At 36.9% G+C, this 7,202-nt stretch overlaps 1 long non-coding RNA gene across 24 annotated transcripts; it reads left to right on the plus strand.

Moving 5' to 3' along the window:
- The first annotated feature begins 1,577 nt into the window (after positions 1-1,577).
- Positions 1,578-6,476, plus strand: LOC149987743 (uncharacterized). 24 transcript variants are annotated; one of them, XR_016506690.1, is made up of 7 exons: positions 1,594-2,167; positions 2,398-2,662; positions 2,949-2,986; positions 3,563-3,699; positions 3,988-4,081; positions 4,334-4,508; positions 4,681-4,868. It is a non-coding gene; the product is annotated as an uncharacterized LOC149987743 (long non-coding RNA). The 24 variants fall into 24 exon arrangements; XR_016506708.1 differs by adding an exon at positions 5,687-6,476 and having other exon boundaries at positions 1,604-2,167; positions 2,398-2,542; positions 4,334-4,875; XR_016506698.1 differs by lacking the exon at positions 2,398-2,662 and adding exons at positions 2,307-2,397; positions 5,687-6,476 and having other exon boundaries at positions 1,608-2,167; positions 2,949-3,699; positions 4,681-4,875.
- The last annotated feature ends 726 nt before the right edge of the window (positions 6,477-7,202 follow it).

The following is a 7,202-nucleotide window of genomic DNA, read 5'->3' on the forward strand; positions in this document are numbered from 1 at the left end:
TACCTCCACATATTTAAGATAGTCAAAGATTTGAGGTTGTCCAATTTATTTGGCAAAAATGCCAAAGTTATGCACATCCACATATTTAAAATAATTAAAGATATGAGATTTTTTAATTCATTTAGTAATAATGTCAAGCTTTTGTACTATTTTATATCTAAAATAATTAAAGTTATAAGTTTATCTAATTCTTTTGGAAATGACGTCAAACTTGACTTCTTTCTTGTTCTTAAAATAGTCAAAGATAAAAGGTTGTTTAATTCATTTGGCAATGATGTTATGTTTTTGTATATATATCAAAAGTAGTAAAAGATGCCAAATTATACAATTCATTTGACAATGATGTCAAGATTAAAAATTTGCTCATTCTAAAAATATTCAAAGATTTGATGTTGTCTAATTCATTTAGAAATGATATCAATGTGTAATCAATGTGCTACTATTGCTAGCAAATTTGTCATCCATAGGCACAACACCTTCAATTTTACTTTAATTCTTTATATTGTCAAAGACCAAGATTGTTTTGTTCTCCATCTAGAATGATTATAATACTTCTTGAGCTTCTTTTATATCATTTTTAAAAAAAATTGACTTTAAATTGTTCTAAAATATTGCAAAAATTTGTATAGTAATCACCACCACTTTCAATGCCCTCAACAAAGTGTGAGATAATTTATATGTCTTTTACACCAATTAATATAGCCTTTACTATTGTCATCTTATCTATTCCATCCATTCCAATAAGATATAATGCCTTCACTTTATTTGATTTTTACATTTTACATTTTTATCTTATTTAAGATAAAAATTGTCATCTATCAAATATTTCTTCTTTAAGTAAATCAACCTGCAATTGGAAATTCAACCACAAATCAACAAAATAAATTAGAATGATGAATATATTATATTTTAATCTAATCTTACTAACATGAGTTCATATCAAGGCATCTAAATATCATTATAATATAAAAGAGTGTGTGAAAATATAAAATATAGTTAATATATTTAATTTATTAGATACTTACTTTAGTTTTTAGTACAAGTCTTATCAATGGCAATCTATTATGTATTTGTTGAAATTCTATGTTTTGATGACAATGGTTTTTTTATGCTTCAAAATATGGTGCATTTGCCACATCAATTCTAACTATAAAAATAAATAAATAAATAAATCTTTAGTATGTTTAATCTTTCACAAATATTTGCAAACTTTGGCCAATGCAAAAGATTGAATCTCAAACACTCTTGGACAAGTTCAATCAAGTCATCACAATTTAAAGGTAAGTTTGGTTTGTCACCTTTTTCAATTCATTGTAATATCTCTTTCATCTCATAAACATCATTAAATAGACCATTTTTTTGAAAAAATCTTAGAACATATCATTCCAAATGAATAAACATCTGCTTGAAAAAAGACATATTGTTGTTGTTTGAAATTTGATTTTCAATACATCGGTTTTAAATAGTACCATAAAGATCTTGATTCTTTGTAGTTTCTAAATTGCTTTCAACTTCAATCTTAGATTTTCCAAGATCAATCAGTTCATAGTAGCATGTCAAATAATCTCATTTATAATTTTTGTCTCAGTAATATTAACCAAAATATTGTAAGGCAATTGCTCTTCTTGCAACATGTCTAAAGCTTTCGGAACTTGCCCTGTTATCCTCTTCCCGTCAAACAACAGCAGATATTGCTGGAGGGTGCCATGCAGCGAGAGCGCGCTACTCCCTGAAGCATGTAAAATTGCAGCCAAGCTCCTTCGCTCGACTCCGCTGTATCCACCGCCCTTTGCAGAAAAATAGAATCTGTGCATAGAGATCCACACTCCATACACTCACATTATCACCCACGTCCAGAGATTCATAACCACAACTAAACATAACTTCGCAGAATTGGGTCCTACTTTGTGCAGTCCTTTATGAGCACCTAATGCCGAATAGATGAAAACCAAGAAATAGGCGCTGCGACGAATGGTTCCTCATGAGGAATTAAATGGAGAAGGAGGGAATAATCATGCAAATTGGTGTAGCAGATTCAAGTTTTCTTAAGATTAACTTAGTCTACTTTGTATAGTAACGAAGCACCGCTGCTTGTGCACAGCGATGGGAAGTAGTAAGAACAGATCGGTTGAGACCGGAAGGACAAGTGAAGAGTTTGCAATTTAAGGTAAGTAAGGTACACCTCGGATAGCAATCACAGCTCAATCTATTGGTTTATAGGTGGGCAAACTAGGGAGTAATGACACCATACCTCAAATTGTGCGTGCAATCCTCGTATTACAACTACGGAGTTGTTATTTTAATAGATCCGATGACATGAGTGAGAAGGTTTCGTATCAGTTCACAAAACTGTAACCCTAATCACTCCTGAAGCTCGGAATGAATTTGCGTGTACAGGTATGGCTACACAGTTTCGCTCTCTTAAAGCTGTAGTTGTATCCCCTGATTTCTTCCTGCCTGTTCTTAAGCTACTCCTGATTCGAGTTATGAGTATGGATGCATTTTTGGTTGAGATGTAAATAATCAACCCTGACGTTACAAGGTATGGAGAAAGAGAGGAGATACGTAGTGAATTCGCCGCCACTACATGGATGTGTAGGTCCGCATGTAGACAGTTGCCATTCTATAATTGCTGTCAATTGATAAGTCGGCACCATTCTAGGTAATTCACTTGTAGGCTATTCTACAAGTTTTGAATCTTCCTTGCATTTGGAATTTCATTGTGCTGGACTTCAAGTTTTTTGTGTATCGATGTTTCTGGATCTTTTCTGGGAAATAGGGTGATGGTCGATGGTCAATGGAAAGACAAAAGTGTAGATAAGGTGAGATGCAGTATGGGCGTGTCACGGTTTCTGTGACTTTTGAGGTTCTCGTCGTTTGTGATATCATGTTCAGTTTACCACATGGTTTTGAATTCAAAGACCTTTATGTTGTTGGTGTGTGTATAGATCATCCTCACCTTCAAATGTCGCAGGGCGCCAGAAAGGTTAAGCAGTAGTCTGTTTTCAAGAGCACATTTGTAAATGACAAGAATAGTCTTTGAAGTTCAAATTTCGGCTACACTTGTGTGAAATCGTTAGGGTTGCAAGCTCTTAAATTGCTTATGGTTAATGTGTATATAGGTTATCCCATTTATGGTATCCAGTTTGAGGAGTGAGTCGTCGAATATCATAGTTATTCTCTGACCGTTTTACTTGGTAGGTTCAATCATAAGAATCTACAAGTCATGTTATAATTAGGTGCCCCTCCATTTCTTAGCACGAGACTCCGTAGCTAATGCATAAGATGATAGAGAATGTTGTTTCTAGGATTTGTGTTGTCTTGCTGCCAGGTCTAGAGATGATTTGAACAAGGTGTTATTGACGATTGAAGACTAATCTCTGTCAAGGGGTCGATTTGAAGCTCTTGAACTGCCTTTAAATCGTCAGTAGTTTTTCTTAGTTTGGATAGTTATTCTTCTGTTCAGCTTGTTTTTTAAGTTCCTGAGTGTGTTACATTACAGACGCTGTTATGCATGTGTAGCATATGAGTGTTAATCATGATTCATTTTTGAAGAAAACAGGTACTAATTACAAGACAGTAGCAGGTGAAAGCTCTAATTGTGTTCAGGACAATCTGAGGAAATTGGGGATGTTCAAAGCTAATATTAGTGAGATCTTTATAACTGTCGAAAATTACCAAAAAGTAGGCACCTTGCAGGTAACATATTGTATTCTTTGCTGCTCTCCTTTGGAAAAGCATATTGACGTTCCTCTCATAGTGGTGTTGTGCCATTGAATTTATTCTCATTTTCATGGTTTATGACTGAATGGAAATGAATATAAATATGATTACATCACAGCGATACTTTATTGATTTTTTGTTTTTTGATTTTTTCAACAAAAATTCCTGGAGATGTGCTGGCCATCGATGCAGATGCTATCTTGTTCATGTTCTTGGATGCTGATATCGTCCTTAGTTTATAACTTCCTCTTGTGTTCTTCGCAGTTGCATGCATCGAAGTTTGCGTAAAGGAAAAGTTCGAAATGTTATAAATTCAACTGAGAGGCGCTGGCCCACTGCACTGCAGATCATCGACAAGGTACGTATCACTTGATATAACTCCAAGTGGTGTACTCTGGTCGCTTATTTGACAGGCTCTATCATGACGTTCTTTTAAGCAGTCGATCGTCTTGAACTTTCCTATTTCATCTCGTGTTTCTCTTTACAATGAATACAATGACGATAAATACTAGGAAAATCAAGTATGCAGTCTGAACTTTTAGAACCGTATGTGGATAAGACACCTGGGGTTCTGACCTGAGTTGATTAAATGACTGTTACCAAAACCCAGGGTTGAAACTTTTGAATGCTGGACCACAGCGAATACAACAATGAGTTCTCAACATGGGCAGAGACCAATTGAAATGAACACTGAACTATTGATTAACATTTAAGTACTGAAGCCCAAAAATCCAGCCGTGTCTATATTAGATATGGTTGGTATGTTGGTACAGAATTTTTGCCTGGTATGGCCCAGACTTATTGCAAGCTTTACTACTCATTTGATTCAATTCGAGTCGTTCAATGCAAGTGGATAGAAACATGACACAAGATGAGCAGTTTGCATAGTCGATGTACATCACAAAACTATTGTGTGGGCATTGCAAGAACTATTACTTATTATCTGCATGGTGTCAGAATGTTTGGACATATCTAGAAGAAGAAGCAACCAAGTGTAGGAAAAAAAGGACCATGGAAGCCTGTGCCCTCGTATCCAAAGGTTGCTAATGGAGGGATGGGCTTGTCCATTTATGTTCCCGCTTTTTAAACACTGGGGACCTTGTACTTCACTTGGGACATGGGTTTTCCTGTCCTACTTCTGTTTCTGTCCTGGTAGGTTAAGCATCTAATCCACATGTATGTAGGATTGATATTAGTTTTGTCTCAGAAATTAGAAGATGCCTGCTTTGGTGATGTTTTGCATTTTGGAGGGTCTGAGGCTGAGGGAAATGTATTATCTTATTTCAAGGTTTGCAACCAGGTGGCAGGCACCTTGGGATGCTCTTAGGTCCTACCACAACTCAAATTTTGTGTGAGCATGGGGACACCGTGGAATGTTATCAACTGTTACACTACAAAGTTAATGTGCGAGTTTGAAAGTTGCATTTGGCAATTGTAATTGTCAACAATTTTTGTAGTATGAAAATTGTTTAGCACCCTTTCTGTGCACCTTTCGCCAAGGTATTGGAATCTAAGTCAACAATTTTGGACCTCGTAAATGTCTGAAAAATTGGTACCAGTAAAACGTGGCAAATTATGTGGAAAGAATGATGAATACTTCACTCTTTTTTTTTCCTCTTAGTGCTTATACTTGCATGCTAAGAAATCAGCATAAGAGTACAGCCTTTTAAAAGCTACACAATGGTATTTAGAAAATCATTATTTTTGACAAGTTTGCTGTTTGATGTCCAACAGTTCTTACCAAGGTTCACTCTTCTTAAGTGAAACCTACTCTGTGATATATCACACTAACAGCTGTCTCTATAATATCTCTAGTTTGCATCTATAACTGCTCAACTAACTTCATGCAGAACTAATATCCCAACTCATTTACCAAATGTATGCTAAGAAAATGCCTGCTGTTGGAGTAGAAAATTATTTCTATGTTGGAGAGCATTTTCTAACATTTTGTGCTGTTGTGCAGCTTCTTCTCTTAAGAAGTCAACAACAACCCAGAAAATGACTTCCAAATTCACATGGGACACCCATTTGCATGCAACAGATGGATCATGCACAACTTATGTTGTCCATGAACCCTGATGAAGGATCCCAGTGGGAAGGCAAGTATGGCTCAGAACAAGAGACAATAAGAAGCTTTTGGCATGAGAAACTGGGACAAGTGGAACCAGGAAGGCATTTTAACTTGTGGTAGAAGGGTATAATCCTGGGGGGACAAATGCACCACCATCTAAACTATAGCCCCCCTTCATCCCATTCACCAACTTAACCAGACTGAATACCCCCACAATTCTCCTTGACTCTAAGAATTGTGATGAAGAGTGTGTCAAGGTGGCTGGAAATCAGCAGAATGTTGGATAATGGCAGTATGTCTCACAGTCTAGTGAGTGAGGGTGACAAAGTTATAACTTTGCCCACTAAATCATTCAGGTTTATCCTCATGCCTCATCCAACTGGTCAAATCCTCTCTATTCATATGTTGTTCCAAATTGTTTTATTGTCCTAGACTAGTCTCTTGTCCACATGTAGTCCATGTGTGTGCACCAAATAGCCAGCCTTGCACAGTACGCATAGTAGATGATAAGAAATAATAAAAAATAAAGAGAAAAAAAACCTTTTAGTGGGTCAAAAATTTGAAGTGGGAGATATTGTTGTTGTAAGGTATGTCTCTGTAAGGTTTTCCAAGGTACACCAAACCTCTGATGCTACAACTCATGTAATATGAACAATTGCTAGGAATTTTGTAAGGCACTGTTCCAATCTTTTGAGGCTGTGCAAGCTGTGCCAGGTGGGGCTTTGAAGCAATGGAGGCAGGGGACTCTCCTTGGCTTTTGCAGCCAAGATTGTGGCCCATGTACATGAACATTGTCTTACCCATGAGGGGAAGGAGTTGCTTTAGCCCAGGCTTTCAGTTCTGGTCCCAACTTTGTGTTGCAGTTTGTCCCACAGATATGCTTTTTTTTTTTTTCCAAAAAATTCTGAGCATTTCAAGATGTATCACACAACCTCAACAATTTGACGCACTAATGTTGGCTTCAGAAGCCCTACAGTCCAAACAGCTGGACATCTTGCACAGGCACCCAACATCCACTGTATAAAGGAGTAACTCAGATATGGACCCATTAGAACCCCACACATATGTCTCACAGATGTAGGTGTAGAAGGGCTACAATTTGGAAGGTGTAGGGAATTTAGGACAGCCTTAGATAGCAAACACTCTTATCAGAAATGGGTAGTGGGTACAAGCTACGAAGTATACAAATATATATATATATATATATATACACATCTAATAAAGATTGGGGTGTTAGCTAAGGGAGGAGGGGGTGGCACAAAAGGCCAATTCCACAAATGATGAATGGGGTCCATGGGCCCAGATAGATGGGGGGGCATTGTGGGAGAAGAATCTCCATTGACAAAGCTTCAACTGCCATCAAAGGAGGCCACTATGGGGAGAGCCTATTCAAGCTGCCTTTCATCAT

This window comes from Physcomitrium patens, chromosome 15 (genome assembly GCF_059467195.1).
Source record: "Physcomitrium patens ecotype Gransden chromosome 15, ASM5946719v1, whole genome shotgun sequence".
NCBI lineage: Eukaryota > Viridiplantae > Streptophyta > Bryopsida > Funariales > Funariaceae > Physcomitrium > Physcomitrium patens.